The 20,218-nt window shown below is 42.6% G+C and overlaps 1 non-coding gene across 1 annotated transcript; it reads right to left on the bottom strand.

Annotated features, from left to right (window-relative positions):
* Window positions 1-591: 591 nt before the first annotated feature.
* On the bottom strand, window positions 592-697 carry LOC141650233 (small nucleolar RNA R71). Its single transcript, XR_012546278.1, has one exon. It is a non-coding gene; the product is annotated as a small nucleolar RNA R71 (small nucleolar RNA).
* Window positions 698-20,218: the final 19,521 nt, after the last annotated feature.

The raw sequence follows: 20,218 nt of genomic DNA, 5'->3' as shown, positions 1-20,218 counted from the left end.
TATCTCTTTCAGTGTTGTGTATGCCCAGGTCAAACATGTCGGAGTTAGTTTCAGCTGATTCTGAGCCAGAGAGATTGTTTAGGCATAGACTCCGTCTGCAAAGAGAACATCGAAAGGAAGACTTGAGTACTTTCGAGCCCGAGCTACAACATTTCTTATTTGCAGAAGATCATTCTTTAGAAGAACATAATCTCATTTCTGTCAAAGAACCAGTAAAGATGCCGAACATTGCAAGTCACTCGGAGCCTAAAGCATCCTCTATTCCTAAAGGTTTTAACCTCCAGACTGAGGACGGCAATACCTTTGATATCCGTCCGTCTTACATAAATCTGGTGGAGAGAAACTTGTATAGGGGTGTGGCGGGTGAAGACCCAAGGAAGCACATGGAGGTCTTTACTGATTATTGCTCTACTATCGCTACAAAGGGAGTAACTCAAGACAAGATAAAGGAGGTGCTGTTTCCTTTTTCTCTGACTGACTCAGCCCGTGAGTGGTTGACCGATCTGGACCGAACAGCTTCTGGGATTACCAACTGGGAGACTCTCGCACTTGCCTTCTATAAAAGATATTTCCCTCCACAACGCACTAATCAGCTGAGGGGAAAGATAACCAGTTTTAAGCAGGCACCTGATGAGACTTTCTATGAAGCTTGGTGTCGGTTCAAGAAATTGGTGAGGTCTCTTCCTCATCACGGTTTTCATCAATGGTTCTTGTGCAACCAATTTTATAATGGGTTGTACGACGACCATAGAGCTATTCTGGACGCCTCATCTAATGGAAGATTTTAGAAAAACATTGATGATGATAAGGGATGAGGCATTATTGAGGAGATGGCGACCCATTGTGCTGAATATGGGAAACCACGGGACGGTATTCGAACGGTCCATTTGTTTGATAAGGCAGTCGTGGCTCAGCTGGAAGCCATTAATGCTCGGTTTGATAGAATGGAGCTGCAATCTGCTGGAGATCAACAGACGGTTCATCTGTTGACTAGGCAGGAAACTGTCACATGTGAGAGGTGTGGAAGCGATGACGGTCATACTGCTATTGACTGTCTTACTGAGAAAAACAAGTCCTTGCTTTTCAACAATACAGGCAAGGAGGAGGTTCTTATTACAACAACCAAGGGGCAGTCCATCCCAATTTGAGGTGGACAAGTCAAAATGTTCTTAATCCCACTCCTCCACCGTAGCAGCAGCAGCCATATGTCCATCCTCATAAGGCTCAACAAGGCTTCCAAAAGCATCCTTCCTTTCCTCCACCGAATCAAGCCACATCATCTTCAAGTGGGGTAAGTGAGCTAGGTGAGCTAAAGTCAATGCTCCGGTCGTTGACAAAGCAATGGCAACTAAGTGACCAACAGAAAGAAGCATCCATCAAGTCACTTGAAACTCAAGTTGCTCAGTTAGCCGCGAACCAGTCCACGAGGAAACAGGGTCATTTGCCGTCTCAAGCTGATAAGAATCCGCACGAGACGGTGAATTTGATTAATTTGAGAAGCGGTCGTTCATATGAAGGACCAAATCTGTCAATTTCAGATGGCATATCACACCCGAGAAAGGATGTAAATGACGATGAACAGTCATTAGTTGCTGAAAAAGAGTTAACCACGAAGAAAATACTCGATCGACTGGTTTCAGGGGGTCGATCGAGCAGAATTAAAGCTGAAAGTACTCGATCGAGTAGAAATTTTACTCGATCGAGTGAACTGGAAAATCAAGAGTTCGATCGAGGGGTTAAAAGCACTCGATCGAATGAAATTGTTGAAGAATCTGTTCGATCGAGTGGTAATTTGGCTCGATCGAACACTGCTGTTAATGAAGAACTCGATCGAGAACCTGCTATTGCTCGATCGAGTGATATTTCACCTGGAAAGACTCGATCGAGAGGCAAAAAGTCTCGATCAAGCGATAAGGAGCTTGAACCAGCTGAGACGTTGGAAGAAAGAAACAAAGGGCTCGAGATACCTATTACCGTGCCCTTCCCGAGGCGATTACAAAGCACGAAAGCCAATCAACAGTTCGGTAAATTTCCCGAGCTCCTGAAAAGCTTACAGGTCACGGTTCCATTCGCCGAGTTGCTGACACAGGTACCCTTTTATTTAAAGTTTATGAAAGAAATTTTATCACGTAAGAGGCATATCAATGATCATGAGACGGTAGCTTTGACCGAGGTAGGGACTGCCCTAGTTTAGAATAAGTTGCCACCTAAACAGTCAGACTCGGGTAGTTTCTCGATTCCATGTCACATAGGTACCCATTTGATTGATAACGCACTATGTGATCTTGGTGCTAGCGTGAGCGTCTTACCTTTGTCTCTTGCTAAGAGACTTGGTTTGACTAAATTTAATTGCACAAACATGACCGTACAGATGGCCGACTGTAGTATATCACGGCCGTTAGGTGTCATAGAGGACATACCTGTTAAAATCGGGAGATTCTTTATTCCCGTTGATTTTGTAGTGCTTGATATTCCCGAGGACACTCATACCCCTATTATTTTAGGGAGACCATTTTTATTCACTGCTCGTGCAGTGATAGATGTCGGGGGAAAGACACTCACATTTCAGGTAGGAGACGAGGAATTAATTTTCCATCAGTCTAAGTCTCGTAGGGCTCCCATGCAAGCTCAACCTTGCAGTGCCCTTTCCTCTGCTGACCCTCATATTGACACTCCAGATGAAAATTTTGAATTTTGTGCTGCTATTGTGACCCCTCCGCCTCAGATTGAGAGCAAAAAGGAGGAGAATTCGTCTGTTTTCCTTGCTGCAGGTACAGATGAAAAAGATGCACGAGTTGTCAAAGGTCATTGTGCAATTAAAATCAACCAAATTTGGGATCCAAACGTCAAAGCTGGTGAGAAGGAAAAAGGGACGAGAAAAGTTCGTGCATACGTGGACGTCAATTATTCTCCTCCTACTGGTTCAAATTCAAGCTCGTGGAGAATGAAGAGGACGGTCAAAGATGCTGAAGGGACCTCCTCCAATCAAAAGCCCTCCGTTGGGCTACTAAATTGTCTTGGGAATTCAGCGGGGAATGCCCCGTGTAACAATTTGCAAAAACTATTTTTAAATTTCCGTTGAATTTCTTTATTGCGTTTATTAGGACTGTTAGAATTTAGACACTTTTCAGCGTAGTTAGAAAGACTATAGACTGTCATTTTTGTGATTTGGTATGTCGGGATATGTTTGCGAGTGTTTTTATGCAGGTTTGGGGAGATTATACGCATTTTGGATGACTCACACGAAGAAAAGCACTCGATCGAGTACTTTTTGTACTCGATCGAGGGGAATTTGCAGGAAAAGGTTCGATCAAGCAGATTCAAGTCCCTCGATCGAAACATCAAAAAGAGGGAGTACTCGATCGAGTATAATTTTACTCGATCGAGAGGAATGAAGACCAGAATCCTCGATCGAGTGATTTAAAACCACTCGATCGAGTGGAATTGCAAATCCCGCGCAGGAAGTTCTCTTTAACTTCTATTATTCTTAATCATTTTTCATTATTCACTTTGTTCATCTTCATTTGCACGAAAAACCCCCAAATCCTCTCTAAATTTTTGCCCATTACCAAATAAAACACCTACAATCTATTCCTAACTAATTAATCGACATTTCCCCCTTATTTCCCCTTTGATTCTTGTTCGTTTTTGCGGTCAATCACGGGTATTAGGGTTTTGCGGTTTTTTGTTCGAAAATCGCCATATTTGCATAATTCTTTGTCGATTAATTTGCTTAATCTTGTGGGTATATTATCAAGTAAGTATTCCCTTTGCTTCTTATTGTTTAATTGCTATTTGTTTCGATTTTATGAAGTAATTGGGAATTAGGGTTCATAAAAGTCGAAAATTTCGACTGTTTTGGGGATTTTTGCGGTTTAATTGTTAATTGATTATCGTCTCCCCTTCCTTACTTGATTAGGATGGACAGTAGCTCAATGCCCTCATCCAGTTTGACTATTACTCCGTCCGTGACTGAGACGGTGGTCCCTGCTGCCACCACCGTCTCCCCACACGTCAGTACCACTGCCACTGCTCCCGTGTTCCTTGTTACCTCGGGTGGTACTATTGTTACTGCTGCTAGCTCCGTCTCAGCTTCTATTTCCGTCACAGCCTCCGTTTTAGCTAGCACTGCTGCTAGCCCTTCTTCTTCTGTGTCGGTTTCTGCTGCCTCTTCTGTTGTAGCCACAGCTAGTACCTCAGGTACGGTGACCACCCCTGCTGCGTGTTCACCCGCAGTCACGGCTCCTTACCGAGCGGCTCTAGTACCTCGTTCCGTCAGAGGACGGGCTCCTACTTCAGGTACTAGAGGCCGGGGTCGTGCACGAGCTATACCTACTGTTGGCCGTTCTGCTAGCTGTGTTACCATCCGAGGGGATGATTCGCTCGACTCGCACCCCGACTACCCTCAGGTAATCTTTGTTAATGGTATTCATCGCACTAGATTTTTCTCTTTGCTGGACTGTGATTTTCTTTCTACTCATTTTTTGTGCCGTCAGTCACTTGAGAGGCTTGGTATTTACGAGCCGGTTTGTGAGATTTTGAGGAGTACAGGGATGTCTGGACTTGTGACCATGAGTGCCTATACCTTCAAGGAGCTGACCCTTGAGTTTTTCAGCTCCTTTACCTTCTCCTCTGGGGCACACGACGCTGACCCCACATGTTCCTCCGTGTCTTTCCGGTTGTTTAACCGGACTTTTTCCTGGACTTTAGAGGAGTTTGGTACTAGGTTAGGACTTTCTTTTACGGGTCCTACTGCTGCCCCTAGGAAGGTCATTCGCATGTTGTGGACGACCTTGGCACAGACTACTTACGAGGAGCGAAAGCTCGCTCAGGTCCACCTTCCCCCTGCCCGTTACTTCCTACGTCTGATGGGAAGTACTATTTTCGGCTGTAAAGAACCAAACAATGTGAATAACATTGAGCTTTCTATTCTGGGCAGGTACCTGAACATTGACAGTGAGGGCCCCTTTGTCCTCAACATGGCTTACCTGACCGCCCAGTACTTTCACTCTATGGGGGAGAAGACCACGGGCGCCATTGTTTGTGGTGGCATAGCCACTTTTCTTGCCCGTTCTCTCTTCCTCGTCTTCCCACGTGACTTACAGTACATAGGTGCTGACCGGTACCTAGACCAGGCAGCTATGTTGTCTATGACTTGGCTTGCTTCTGACCAGCAGACTTGGAAGATTTCTAGTTCCTTGTCTAAGACCCTTCCTTGCACCACCCTACCTCGCCTCGTCCCTCTGCCCACTATTAGGGGCACGTTACCACCACCGTTGCCCATGTACCACCTACCGCTGCGACCACCTCCTACCTTAGCCGCTTCTAGGAAGCGGCGTAGACCTGAGACCGGAGAGGGATCTATACCTTCTACGGGTGGCCAAACTTCCACGGCCATTCCTACCTGGATCCCTACTCCTACTCCTACTCCTGCGCCCGACCAGACACAGGCACAGCCGGTTCTTCCGGCTAATTTTGTACCTCCTCCACCCTTTGAGGCGTCCGCGGTCATGGACCAAGGGCGCCGTGACAGTTTATTGCTTGAGCTTGTAGTGAGACAGGCTCGTATGGAGAGGGACATAGCTCTTACCTTGTTTCCTCTGTACGAGTACCACATGCGGCGACACCGTCCCATTCCAGAGGGTTGGCCACACCCGTCCTTCTACCGGTACCCAGCTGAGGGGTACCCTGCGTCAGATAGTGAGGAGGAGGAGGAGGAGGACCCAGCAGCAGCGGCAGCGAGAGCTCAGGCTGAGCAGAGGAGGAAGAGAGAGCAGGAGGATGACCCGGACTTCACTATGACGGTAGAGGACGTGACAAAGGAGGCTGACGAGTAGCTACTGGTCTACTCACTTCCCCAGTTTTCAGGCTGGTTTGGGGAAGTTCGTGTTTTGTATGTACATTCTCGCTCTTTTACTTTCTTTTGTCTCCTTTTTATTTTATTATTTTTCATTCATTTATTGGTTGTATATTCCCGTTTCCCTGTATATATCTGCTGGTGTATGCTAGAGGACAACGAGGGCGTTGTCCGTTTTGGTTTGGGGAGGGTAATGCATCCTTTGAGTCTGCATTTGCATTTGTTTTGCATTCACGTTTCTATTTTCAGCTTGCATTGTATTTATTTGTTTAAAAAATCATAAAATCAAAAAAATTAGAAAATTTCAAAAAATTAATAAAATATTCACGTTTATTTTTGCATATAGGTCGAGTCGGAACTGTTAGGCCCAATTTAGCCTGGTCTGACTTTAATTTAGCCTGACCTTATTAGGCTGATTGGGGCAACCGAGGACCGGACAAATCTAATTATTATTTGGCAGACGAAGAGTATCACAAGGCAAGCAAGCTACTAAATCCCAGAAGAAAAACCTGATGGTAAGCATAGAATAGCCTGACAAGACACTTAAGCAGGCTGGATCAAATTGATAAACAAGAAATACGGTTATATAAACAAATGACCACGTCCTACTCTCATGGAAGACCAAGTCCAACTACAAAGAGCACATTATCTTAGCAAGTCAGAACGTGCAAGAGGAAAAGAACAACGGTTTGTTGAAGAAGAACGAGTCAACCGTATTAATAGGGAATGTGCCCTATTTTCCAGCTAACAACTCCAACGATCAAGGGGAACGTTGAGGATGCATCCAACGTTAATATTTGAAGACTATAAATAGCATGATCTAAACAATTGTAAAGACACGATATGATTCATCTTTCTTTTACAACTTATCTATTATTTTCCTGAATATTCAATTGTATACACTGAACTTGTGATCAGCTTGTCAAAGAAATACAAACAACACTATTTATACTTAATTCTTTCCTATTATTCATTTACACTTTTTATTCCTAATTTATTGAACTAGATACCCTTATTACTTAATAATCAAGTCGGATCCTTGCAGGGAAAATCCTGCTAAAACAATTGGCGCCCACCGTGGGGCATCTAGTTCGTTAATCAAAAATTTTCTTTCACCATTCTTCATTTAGTATTCACATACAAAAATGGTAGAACTCACCCCAGAACAACAATTGGCGGCTGCCTTAGCTAAGATCAAAGAATTGGAGACAATTCAAGAAAAGGCGGCCCAAGCAGAGGCTGAAGTCAGTAGGCTTAAGGAATCTGAGTCTAACCTGAGAAAAAAATTGGAAAATCAGGCTTCGGGCTCCAAGACCAGATTCGAGCCAGGAACCCCATTCTCATCCATTATCAAAAACATAGACTTTTCCAATTTTGGAACTCCGGAGAAGGATACCTCATCCGGTACCCAAATCATTCCCAACAATGAAACAAACAAAACTGAAGCAGCAATAATGATGGCTATGCTTCAGGAAATTCAAAAACTCCACAACAAAATAGAAAATATACCTGGAGTGCCAGACCATGTGGCTGAAGTGGAAGTTGACAGCTTCGCTGATTCACCCTTTGCAGATGAAATTGCAAAGATTGATCTCCCCAAGAAATTTACCGTCCCATCCATGAGAACTTATGATGGAACCTCTGATTCACAAAATCACATTGCCATATTCAAACAGAAAATGTTAGCCGCCTCAATACCCAGTGATCTCAGGCAGGTCTGCATGTGTAAAGGCTTTGGTACAACCCTAACTGGAGCAGCATTACAATGGTTCATCAATCTCCCAAATGGAAGTATCAAGAATTTCGCAGACCTGGTCAATGCCTTCAATCAACAATTCGCAAGCAACAGAGACATGGCCAAGAGACCCAGTAACTTGTTCAGGGTAAAGCAGCTTCCTGAAGAATCTCTCAGAGAATTCCTGGCTAGATTTGTCAAAGAGAAGGTAGCCATTCCCAGGTACGACGAAGAGACGGCGGTAGAAGCCTTCAGGCAAGGAGTCCTGCTTGACAGTGACATCTATGCAGACTTAACCAAGAAAGCATGCCCAACCTTTGCCACTATTCAATCCATCGCCTTAGAACATGTCAGATTGGAAGAAGATCTCAACTTCAGAATAAACTCATCAGGAGGAAAGCAAGGCTACGGGCACACTAACAGGAAAAGCTCCTACCAGAAAGGAGGCAACCCCAGATCAGCACCCTATTCTAGACCTAAGCGATCTGAAGTCAATATGGCACAAGAACATAAAGGTAACCTTTTCAGCCTACCAACTATTCCTGAATATAACTTTTCTATAAATACTGCAGGATTAATCAAACGCCTGGAAAGCTTGGGAGACACGGTCAGATGGCCCAAGAAATCCGACAACCCCAGGAAAGATCCAACGAGATGGTGTGACTTTCATCAGGACATCGGGCACACCACAGAAGAATGCATCCAACTCAGGAAACAAGTGGCATACCTCCTAAAGAAGGGCTATCTGAAAGACTTAATCCAGCAGCCAAAGAACAAAGATGAAGGACCAAGCAAGAGAGATTCAGGGAACAGCAGAGATCCTCCTCCTCCTCCCCCCATCTATGAAGTCAAGTTCATAAATGGAGGATCGAAAATCGGGCCTAACCAAATCGGGCGCCAAAAGAATATCCAGGGAGTCTAAACTTCAAACCCCTTTTAGGTCTAAATCATTACCTGCTGTTACTTTTGATGACTCAGACTTGTAGGGAATATCAGATCTACACCATGACAGCTTGGTAATTACCATGCAAATTGGCACAGCTAAGGTATCAAGAATCCTGATAGACGGGGGCAGTTCAATCAACTTGGTGATGCTTGACGTCCTCAAAGCTATGAAGATAGATGAAGAGAAAATCATCAAAAAATCCAGTGTCCTGGTCGGATTTAGCGGAGAAACAAAGAACACCCTGGGAGAAATTAGCCTGCCGACCTACATGGAGGGCGTGGCTTCCTATGAAAGATTAGGGGTAATGGATTGCCTATCCTCGTATAACGTAATCCTGGGTAGACCATGGATCCACAACGTCAAATCAATCCCGTCAACATACCATCAATGTGTGAAAATACCAACCGAATGGGGGATAACCACCATCAGGGGAGAACAAAGGACAGCCCAGGAATGCTACACCTAGGCTTTGAAACCTTCAAAGTCAGGTAAGTCCCTCGCATAGCAATTAAAGTCACCAGTCAGGAAAGAATATATTGCGCAGTCACAAATGGAAACATGAGAGGTCATTTTGGACCCAGAATTCCCTGACAGGAAGGTACTTGTAGGATCGACGCACTTTGACTCGTCGGACCAATCTGGTCGACTTTCTCAAAACTAAAATGTCTTGTTTTACTTGGTCACATTTTGATATGACTGGTATAGATGCTGATATTATAACCCATAAGTTAAATATTGACAAATCCTTTAAGCCTGTACAGCAAAAAAGGAGAAAATTTGCTGCAGAGAGGAATGAAATCATCAACCAAGAAGTTGACAAGCTATTGGACATGGGAATGATCAGGGAAGTAATGTACCCCGACTGGCTTGCAAATGTAGTAGTCGTCCAAAAGAAAAACGGCAAATGGAGAGTCTGTGTAGACTACACCGACCTAAACAAGGCCTGCCCCAAAGATCCATTTCCCCTGCCACATATCGATGCAATGGTGGATGCCACTGCAGGCCACGAGATGTTAACATTCATGGATGCCTCCAGTGGATTCAACCAAATAAAGATGCACCCCGGATCGGAAAGTACACCTTCATTATGAAAGAGGAGTATCTTTGTTATCTTTGCTATGCCCTTTGGATTAAAAATGCAGGTGCAACCTATCAAAGATTAGTCAACATGATGTTCAAAGATCAAATTGGAGATACCATGGAAGTCTACATTGACGATATGGTAGTCAAGTCAAAAAAGGCAGAAGACCACATCAAAGACCTGGAAGTAGCCTTCCAAATACTGGAGAAATTCAACATGAAGCTCAACCCACAGAAATGCCATTTTGGAGTCTCAGCAGGCAAATTCTTGGGCTATATGGTGACAAAAAGAGGAATAGAAGCCAGCCCTGAACAGATCAAAGCCATCCTGGAGCTAGAACCACCAAAGACAGTCAAAGACATACAAAAGTCGACAGAAGAATAGCGACCTGAACAGTTCATTTCAAGGTCATCAGAGAGGTGCAAATCATTTTATAACCTGCTAAGGAAAAACAAAGACTTTCAATGGACCCCGATCATCAAGTCGCCTTTGAAGATCTGAAAACATACCTTTCCTCTCCACCCTTGTTGGCGAAACCAATCAAAGATTTAACCCCGACAAGATACATTGCGATCAAGGAAACTCATTTGTCATAGATTCGTCAAAGAAGCGGACGGACAACAACACCCTGTCTATTACGCAAGTAAAAGTCTACTAGATGCAGAGATCAGGTATGGCCTACTTGAAAAATACGTTTTAGCTTTAATTATGAGTTGCACCAAGTTAAGACCATATTTTGAAAGCCACCCTATAATAGTCAGAACCAATCTTCCTATCAAATTTGTACTAAGAAAGCCAGAATTATCCGGACGAATGTGCAAATGGTCAGTCCAGCTAAGCACATACAACATAACATTTGAACCAAGGACAGCAATTAAGTCACAAGCACTAGCAGACTTTGTGGTGATTTTAGTCCACCCAGAACCCGACCTAATAAAAGAAGTAAACAGACTGACCAGTGACCAAACAGACCTAGAATGGACCATATTCGTCGATGGTGCAGCCAACATGAGGGGCACCGGCCTAGGGGTAATACTAAAATCGCCATAGAGGGATAAGATAGTACAAGCTATAAGCTGTGCATTCGAAGCTACCAACAATGAGGCGGAATATGAAGCCCTAATAGCCGGATTAAAGGTATGTATTGACGTTGGTGTACAAAACTTAAAGGTACGTACTGATTCCCTTCTTATTTCAAACCAAGTAAATGGAGTATACACTGCAAAAGACTCAAAAATGATACTCTATTTGGAAGTTGTCCAAAATTTAAAAACAAAATTTCGCAATTTTAATATTGATCAAATTCCTAGGGACTTGAATACCCAGGCCGATGCCCTAGCCGGCCTAGGATCCAACTTCAGTCCCCCTGATTTTGATAAAATCCCTATCGTACATTTATTAGAACCTGCAATAAACAAACAAGATGAAAGTTTCCCAATATATATTGCCAATTCATGGACAAAACCTTACTATGATTGGCTCCAACAAGGAATCCTCCCCCTGAATAAGCAAGATGCTAGGGCACTCAAAATCAAAGTCGCTTCATATACTATTATTAACAACGTGCTTTTTAAGAAATCGCAGTGGGACCATACCTCGGATGCCTGGAACCACAAGAAGTCGAATGAGATACTATCGGAAATCCATGGAGGATACTGTGGAAATCATAAAGGCGGAAGGAGCCTGGCAAGCAAGGTACTCAGAACAGGTTATTATTGGCCCACTCTAAGGGCCGATTGCCTGGAATTCAGGTCCAAATGCGAAGCTTGCCAGATTCATGGACCATATATCCACCAGCCATCTGAGGAACTACATTCCATATCCGCCCCTGGCCATTTATGAAGTGGGGCATGGATATAGTAGGAAAACTACCTCAAGCACCCGGGCAAAAAGTCTTTATGCTAGCAATGACTGACTACTTCTCCAAGTGGATAGAAGCTGATTCATACAGGCAAGTCAAAGAAAAGGATGCCATAGCATTCATCAAACGCAACATCATATGTAGATATGACATCCCTTCTGAAATAGTATGCGACAATGGCACGTAATTCGTGGGAAAAAGAACAGCAGCTTTCTGTGCTCAATGGAACATCAACCTGGTAACCTCTACACCAGGATATCCAAAAGCTAACGGCCAGGCAGAATCTAGTAACAAAGTAATAATCAGTTGCATACAGAAGAAGCTAGAAAGAAGGAAAAGTAGATGGGTCAAGAACTCCCCTTGGTCCTCTGGGGGCCGACGAACCACGCCTAAAACATCCACAGGCCAAACCCCTACTCCTTGGTCTATGGATGTGAAGCGATAATCCCAGCAGAGGTCGACATTCCATCACCAGATGCGGCTGAATACAATAACGGGCAATATACCTATAATGGAGGATAACCTGGACTTGACGGAAGAACTAAGAGATGCGGCCCGGCATTAGAATGGCGAAATATCAAAAAAGAGTTGCCAAAAGCTATAACAAGACACAAAGCTAGAGTATTCGGGGTAGGAGACCTTGTTCTCGAGAAAAGTTTTTCAAAACACAAAGGAGAAAAACGCAGTAAATTAGCCCCAACCTGGGAAGGTCCCTACCTGATTGACTCAATAGTCGGCCAGGGAGCTTATAGGCTACAAACCCTGGACGGCGAAATGATCCCAAGAGCTTGGAATATCGCACATTTAAAACTATTTCACATATAAAATATATTCCCAACCTGTATAATCTTTACCTTACCACTTTCTCGCTTGACTGATATGAAACTAAATGTATGATATTTGCCATTATATGAATAAATGCCTTATATGATTTCTTCCATTATGTGCCCAAGTACTTGTCAATATTCTCGTATTTCCCTTTAACGAGTAGAATCTTCAATATTCGTTTTGCATACTGTACTTTACTTAAAACAAATTTTAAAGATTGGGGGCCACCCCACTAATATCCAACTTTCAGTTGCAAAAATAGGCCTTAAAATATTGAGCTCAATTTAATATACAAACCTGGAAAACCTTTTCCTGGATTGTATAACATAGATGGGTCATAAGCCCTCCAGACAGGCAGGGGACATAAGCCCTCCAGACAGGCAATAACCCTACCCATGACACAAAGAATTGGCCAGATCCAGCACAAAAAAACTGGCCCGATCCAGTCGAATAACTGGCCAGATCCAGTACACATCAAACACTACAAATATACCTTATCAAAACACAAAAAGAAACCAACAAAGACCAAATATTTATTCAAAAACCGAAACAAAATATTCATTCAAAAAACCAGCCTCGCCACATACCTAATAATTATTCATTCCAGGAACATCCCCCCTGGATGGGCCAAAACGAAAAGCAAAAACACAAATCTAAACAGGCTTGAACCAAGAACCGACTCACAACCATCCACCATTTCCGATCACCGGTTTATCCTTGGAAGGAGGAGAATCCACTTCTTCTTCATGCCCCATATTGGCCAAGTCGATATCGGGTGTCTAGAGTCGCTTCATCCCGATCCGGATCCCACTTAGCCCGATCCGATTCCGGATCCCTCATAGCATCAACCCGGCCTTTCCCAAAGAAGTACTGAGCAAAGATCAAGAAGCCGCGCTTCTACCAGCTCCTTTTCAGACACAAGATCTTCATTCTTCCTCACCGATCCTACATTGCCCGCTTCTCGGCGCCAACTCTTTCTTGACGGCTCCCGGCTCTCTCCCTTGCACCTCGAACTCTTGCCGACAACTTTCTCGGCGTTTTTGCAGCCACCTCACAAACCAAAGCAGCCCTAGATGCCTCTCTAGCCGATCCCACCGAGATTGAAGTACTACCTCATTACCCCTGGATGTGTGCACTCACGGTTAACTTTATCTAATTTCGCCTCCAAGCCGAAATCCTAGCCTGGCATCCCCGAGTGACAAGCAGAGCCAATCCAAAGATCCAATCCCTACAAAAAAAAAAAAAATCAATCACCAAACATAAAGCAACACAAAGAACACATAATAATTAAAAAGGCCCTTTGCAACTAACCTCCTTAGCTTGAGAAGCAAGAGCAAAGCACCTTTGTCACAAGAGAAGACAAGATAGACACTACTTTAGTAGAAGACTCAAGGGTATTATCGATATAAAGCTGCCGCTCATACTAGCAGAGAAAATCATTTATCGTGCCCTGGCAAAGATCCATATCGTCCATCCGAGCAGACACTTCCCTGACACTCCTGATCGGTTGAGCCTGAATAGGCTCTTTCTCTCTCCCTTCCTCTTCAGGAATGACAGCTTCCCTCCTCCTTTTGGAAGCCTAAACGACCTCTGGGGATACTAGCCTGGGCGGTTCCTGGGGAGGCTGGACATCAGAAACCAAAATGTCAAGCGTCAAGTCGCTCCCACTAGCCTCCTGGCTCTTGGACTGTTCAGCAATTCTAGCAACCCCAGCTTTCAAGTCGGCTGCACTAAAGCTGGCCAACCTAGCAGAAGATCTGTATACTGAATGTATAAAAAATACATATAAATATCAGAAGAGAAGCGACAAGAAGACAACAATCAACACAAAGACATATAGAAGACATACAGGAAAGAGCAGTGGAGCTAGGCTTGCCTTTGGGTACTTTAACCACACTCAGCTTAGGCTTCATATACCGGGGCAACAAATCCTTGCCCAGACTAGCAGGCCAAGTCCTCTCTTCCTCAGGAATAAAAAGAAAGGCCTCTATCCTTGAAATAGATTCCTCGTCAAGAGGGTCAAAGTTCCAGTCAGGAGCTGCAAATATCACCAAAAATGCACAGGTAAAACTTAAATATTCCAATTTCGTATAATATAAAATGCAAATTAAGAATACAGGAAACCTACCACTCTCCAAAGGAGGATATCTCAAATAATCCAGGCCTGACCCCAGACTTTCAGCCCGGATAAACAGGTAAGTCTTTGCCCAGCCTTTATCATCTCCAGAGTCCAGGTTAGTAATTAATAGAGACATTTTCGACTTAATTCTCAAATTGAAACGACCGGTAGAAGGATTTTTCAGATGATATACTGCCTTAATATCGTTAATAGTAATTACAAGTTTATGCTTAGCACATAAATTTTCAATAGAGTGGACAAGTTTCCAAACCATTGGCATTATTTGGAAAGGTGGTACTTCCATGGCACGAATAGTATCAATCATTAAAGGAGTAAAAGGTAACTTACAACCTGCTTTGAACGCCCATTCATAAATACAGAACCAACCAGGTGACACCCAGTTGGCTCTGACTGGACAAAACTCAGGAATCCAAACCTCAGCCGAGTCAGGAATTAATTTTTTCTCCCTTAAAACCCCATCATATTTCGTTTTCAATAGGTTTTCTTCAGGGAAATAGGATTCCAGAGATTGAAGAGCATAAAAAATAGAATCTTGATATTTAAACGCTATAGCACGAGCAGGAGGATCAATTTCAACCACCTCCTCCTCATGGACGTCTGTAGGTTCAGGTTCAGCCGCAGCTTTCTGGGAAGCAGGACGCTTTTTTGCTCCCATATCCTTTATTGTTTTATTTATCGTGATAAATTAATGTTACTTAATGAGAAATTACAGTTAGCAAACTGGAATTCCTGAGAAATAGGGAAGAATTTCAGAGAAGATTTAGCAAGAGAAGTAGAAGAACTTTGGTGAAAAATGAACTCATCACAATTACCGTATTTATAGAAGAAGAGTAACGGTGCTAAAACCCTAGAAAACACAAAACTGTCAGCATGACATCATGTAGCTAGCCGTTGCAGTGATTAACGGTCACTAGAAGTCTAAGAGTCATTGAGTAAATATAATTCTTTTTATTGCTCAGCACGGTAAATTGACATCTCACCCCTGGCCTGATCCAGCACGGGTAAAATGTCAAGGGGCAATTGTTAGGCCCAATTTAGCCTGGTCTGACTTTAATTTAGCCTGACCTTATTAGGCTGATTGGGGCAACCGAGGATCGGACAAATCTAATTATTATTTGGCAGACGAAGAGTATCACAAGGCAAGCAAGCTACTAAATCCCACAAGAAAAACCTGATGGTAAGCATAGAATAGCCTGACAAGACACTTAAGCAGGCTGGATCAAATTGATAAACAAGAAATACGGTTATATAAACAAATGATCACGTCCTACTCTCATGGAAGACCAAGTCCAACTACAAAGAGCACATTATCTTAGCAAGTCAGAACGTGCAAGAGGAAAAGAACAACGGTTTGTTGAAGAAGAACGAGTCAACCGTATTAATAGGGAATGTGCCCTATTTTCCAGCTAACAACTCCAACGATCAAGAGGAACGTTGAGGATGCATCCAACGTTAATATTTGAAGACTATAAATAGCATGATCTAAACAATTGTAAAGACACGATATGATTCATCTTTCTTTTACAACTTATCTATTATTTTCCTGAATATTCAATTGTATACACTGAACTTGTGATCAGCTTGTCAAAGAAATACAAACAACACTATTTATACTTAATTCTTTCCTATTATTCATTTACACTTTTTATTCCTAATTTATTGAACTAGATACCCTTATTACTTAATAATCAAGCCGGATCCTTGCAGGGAAAATCCTGCTAAAACAGGAACGGTTGATTTCCGTGATGATATTGCACTTTAACTTGTCATATTTCTTGAGCCTTGCACTTTCATTGACGGTTATTAGCTAAGTCTTACGCATAATCTACGAGTTTTTATTCAAATATGGCTGACCATGTAGACTTGACCTGATAAATTGGCAACCTACTTACAATTTTTGAGATTTAGAGCCTTATAACTGGTGACATTCATGACCGGTTTACATAGGAATTGAGAGTAGTACTCCTTGCATAGCATGTTCATCATTTTTGCACTTTTATGACATTCGATTTCTTGTCGATTGCATACATTCGGGTTTGTGGTCGGTGTCACATGCAGGGAGGTATTTGCAAATTTCCCTTTTCTTACATTTTTCACCCATTTAGCTCCACTTAAGCCAAATTTAGCCTTTTTGACCCATTAGCTACATCCAAAACTCAGCCTGCCCAGTCAAGCTAGTTTAGTGTGTCTTTGGTGGTATGTTTTTCCGTCTGCAAGTTTGGCCCGTGTATTTTGATTGGAGTTGGTGGAAAATAAAGGAAGGGAGGATGAAAAAATGAAAAAAAAAAATGAGAAAAACGTGAAGAAGAAAAAAAAGGAAAAAAATGAAAAAAGAAGGAGAATCAGACGTGAGAAAGAAAGAAAAGAAATAAAATTGGAAAAAGTTTGATTGTATTAGTTGTTTAATTGAGACCGTATTAAAAAAGGGAATTTTGTGACCGTCTCACTCCTCCGTTCTTATTCATACATTTTTGAGGAGATAGTGTATTCGGATGGTGAGATGCGTGCCAGTGAAGGGCACTTGTGTTTATTTTTCAGTCAGTTGAGATTCGGACGGTCTTATATGGTCCTGTTTAGGAATTAGCTTGGCGCTTTTACCTCCACATCTCCATAACTCATTTTGCCTTTTCTCACCTGAACCTCACTATTCCTATACTATTTGTAAGCCCTCGGCTGTGACGGACATTGTTGGTTGGAATGTGTGCGTAGTACTTGAATCGTCTTTCATTTTTGTTGCATGCATGCTATGTAGGTCGCAGTTTAGGTGAGTGACTGTTTTCTTTCTCTCTTATACACATATAATTCACCCTTTGCTTCATGAGAGAAGAGTGACCACGTGAAAGTCCGGTTTTGTTGGTCTTGCAAGGTCGATAGGTCAACTTTATTTCTGGACATCTTATAATTCATTTGCGTATTGACTGCTGTAGCTGTAACTGTTTATTTTTGTTGCATTGAATTGGTTAAAGTAGACAAGTTATAGCTAGCTCTGAGTTTTCATTTCCGTTCCATTAGTTTGCATTTAGTTTACTCGAGGACGAGTAAAGGTTCGGTTTGGGGAGATTTGATACGTGCATTTTATATAGTCTTTTTAGCCTTATTTTGCACGTATTTCTATGCACTTTTGCACTGTTTTGTATTGCAATATGCCCCGAATTGGCTACTTTGGTTTGTTTTGTCTGTTTTGTAGGAATGAACCTGAAAGTGGTGGAACCGTACTCTTTTCGTCCTGTTTTGTATGCATTTTGAGGAGACGGGAATTTTAGAGCGAGATACTGCATTGGGATGCGTGAAGGAATGGTCAACGAAGTAGTCGGCGACGAGTTTGAAGCTGATTTTGGAGGAAGGACACTCGATCGAGGAGTATTTTGGTCGATCGAGTGGTTTTGGATGCTGAAGAGTTTGATCGAGTACTTTAATATACTCAATCGAAATGCTGATTTACGGGTTTCCTCGATCGAGTGGGAATATTGCTCGATCGAGAGGATTTTATGCTGAAGTCCTCGATCGAGTAGTTTTATACTGCTCGATCGAGAGGTTATTAGTTTTCACGAGCTTAATTAACCCGTGTTACCTTGTTTTCGTTAGTGGACTTTGTTTTTCTATTTAAGCATCGAGTAATTAGGTTATTAACACACTTCTTTTACTCTTAATTACTCTACTTAGAACGCAGCTTTTTCTCCTAATCTTTCCCTTAGACTTTCTACTGTAACTTTGCTTTTGGATTTCCTTGCTCGGATTTGGGTTGTTCTTTACGCCGGAATTCTTGTTATTGTAATCCTTCTCTCCTTTTAATCTTAATCTCGTACTTTGTTGCTTTAATTACGTGTTTCTCTTGTCATTAATTTCTGCCCTAATTTCGATTATGCAACTTTATTGTTCTTTCATCATGCTTTATATTAGATCATTCATCATTGTTATTATTGACAACATTAACGGTATAAGTAGCTAAATTCATTCATGTTGGGATTAGGGGACCTATGGTAGAATGGTGACGATATAGCGAATAGGCTAGATGATTTATTTGTGAGAATCTGTACCCATCGCAATATAATTATAATACCGACTTAGTTGAGTGCACGCTTCTAAGTTACCCTTTAATCTGGTTAAATTTATTCCTGGATCGGAAGATTGGACTAAATAGACCTGCTATGAATAGTAGACTACCCTGACGAGGACGGAAGTTAAGTTAGTGGAAATTTAGGATAGAAAGTGGACCGGAAGGACCTTTCCAGTATCCGTCTCACAATAAGTTATCTAGGCTATTTGCAGTTGAGTTACTAGACTATCATGGTGAACCGAAATCCCGACATGTTCCCTCTCATTTGATACATTTTATTACATTTCCTGCCTTTAATTGCTCTTTCTTTACTACTCTTTCCCTCAAGCCTTTTTAGTTTAGAAACCAAATTCAACCCCCCGTTTTGTGACCAAATAGACGGACCTTTAACAGATATCTTGCCTCCCTGTGGAGATCGGCCCGACTTCCCTAGCTATATTAGTTAGTGCCAGTTGGTTATTTTTGGTAGGTACACGACTAGCCTGTCAAGGTACCCGACCGTGTTATGATTGTTGTGTACGGAGTCATGAGTTATACACGTATACCTAGAGTCACATACTGTGCATGAGACGACTAGGCCTTAGCCATAAGAGTAGTAATGAATTTTGAGCTTGACTTGTACTTGAACCCATGAGGCTAGATCGAGTGAATAAGAGAATCCTTCTTGCGAAAGATCGAGTGGCGAACATCGGGACGAAGTTCTCTTTTAGGGGGGAGTGAATGTAACATTTAGGAATAAGAAAGGACATGAGAACACAAAAGAGCACGTACGGTAAAACACTAGTGAGAGAGACGAGCGAATGTGTGAGGAAAAGTCTTGGGGGTGAGGCATGACAAGAATGAGACGTAAGGAAGTGTTAAGGAAAGGTAAGGGTGAGGCAAACTTCGAGGACGAAGTTCATTTTTAAGGAGGGAAGATTGTAATACCCGGCCTTTGTGGGACCTGTACTTAGACTTGGGATGCATGAGAGGACCTTTAGACCGATAAGAGAGCACTCGGAAGGGAAGGATAGCCTTACACAAGACCTGGACTAAACCGTGTGGCGTTGAAGCGGATCGAGTGGGTCCACTCGGTCGAGTGAAGAGTACACTCGACCGAGTGAGTCCACTCGACCGAGTGGAGTGCTACTCGGCCGAGTGAGTCCACTCGACTGAGTGGACTCGGCACTCGATCAAATGCCGCTGTTTTCAGAACAGAGGATTAATCCCCTTTCTCCCCTAACCCTAAAATCATTTCCACCTTCCTCCTTATCTCTCCAAACTCTCTCCCCTCTCTCTAAAGCCTCACAAACACCTTCTACTTGGGATTTAAGCTTAGATTAGAAGACCTACTACCTTCCTCTTCATCTCCTTCACCTAGGAAGTAAAGATCTCCCCTTTTCTAGTCTTTTAAACCCCAACTTTTGGGGAAATTCGTTATGGGTAATTAATTAGTGATTAGTATGTGTATTTGGGGTAATTAAGGGGTAATAATAAGGGGCTTTGTGATATATATTAGTATAGGCTGTGTTGTGATAGTTATCATATGATTTGTATAGGATGAGACGGTCCCTTGAGACGGTTTTGGTCCGGATTCGAGTAGCTTGAGGAGATTGCAAAAAGGTAGGTTAACCCTACTCGGTTTCAATAATGTGATGTGGTTTGTGTTGATGTTGTAGTTAGTCTTGCATAATTAGAGCATTTGCATTATAACATGTTTAGTGGTAATCACAT

Source organism: Silene latifolia, chromosome 3, assembly GCF_048544455.1.
Source record: "Silene latifolia isolate original U9 population chromosome 3, ASM4854445v1, whole genome shotgun sequence".
NCBI classification, from domain to species: Eukaryota; Viridiplantae; Streptophyta; class Magnoliopsida; order Caryophyllales; family Caryophyllaceae; genus Silene; species Silene latifolia.
Note: the sequence above shows the minus strand (reverse complement) of the source record. Positions and strands in the feature narration are given on the sequence as shown.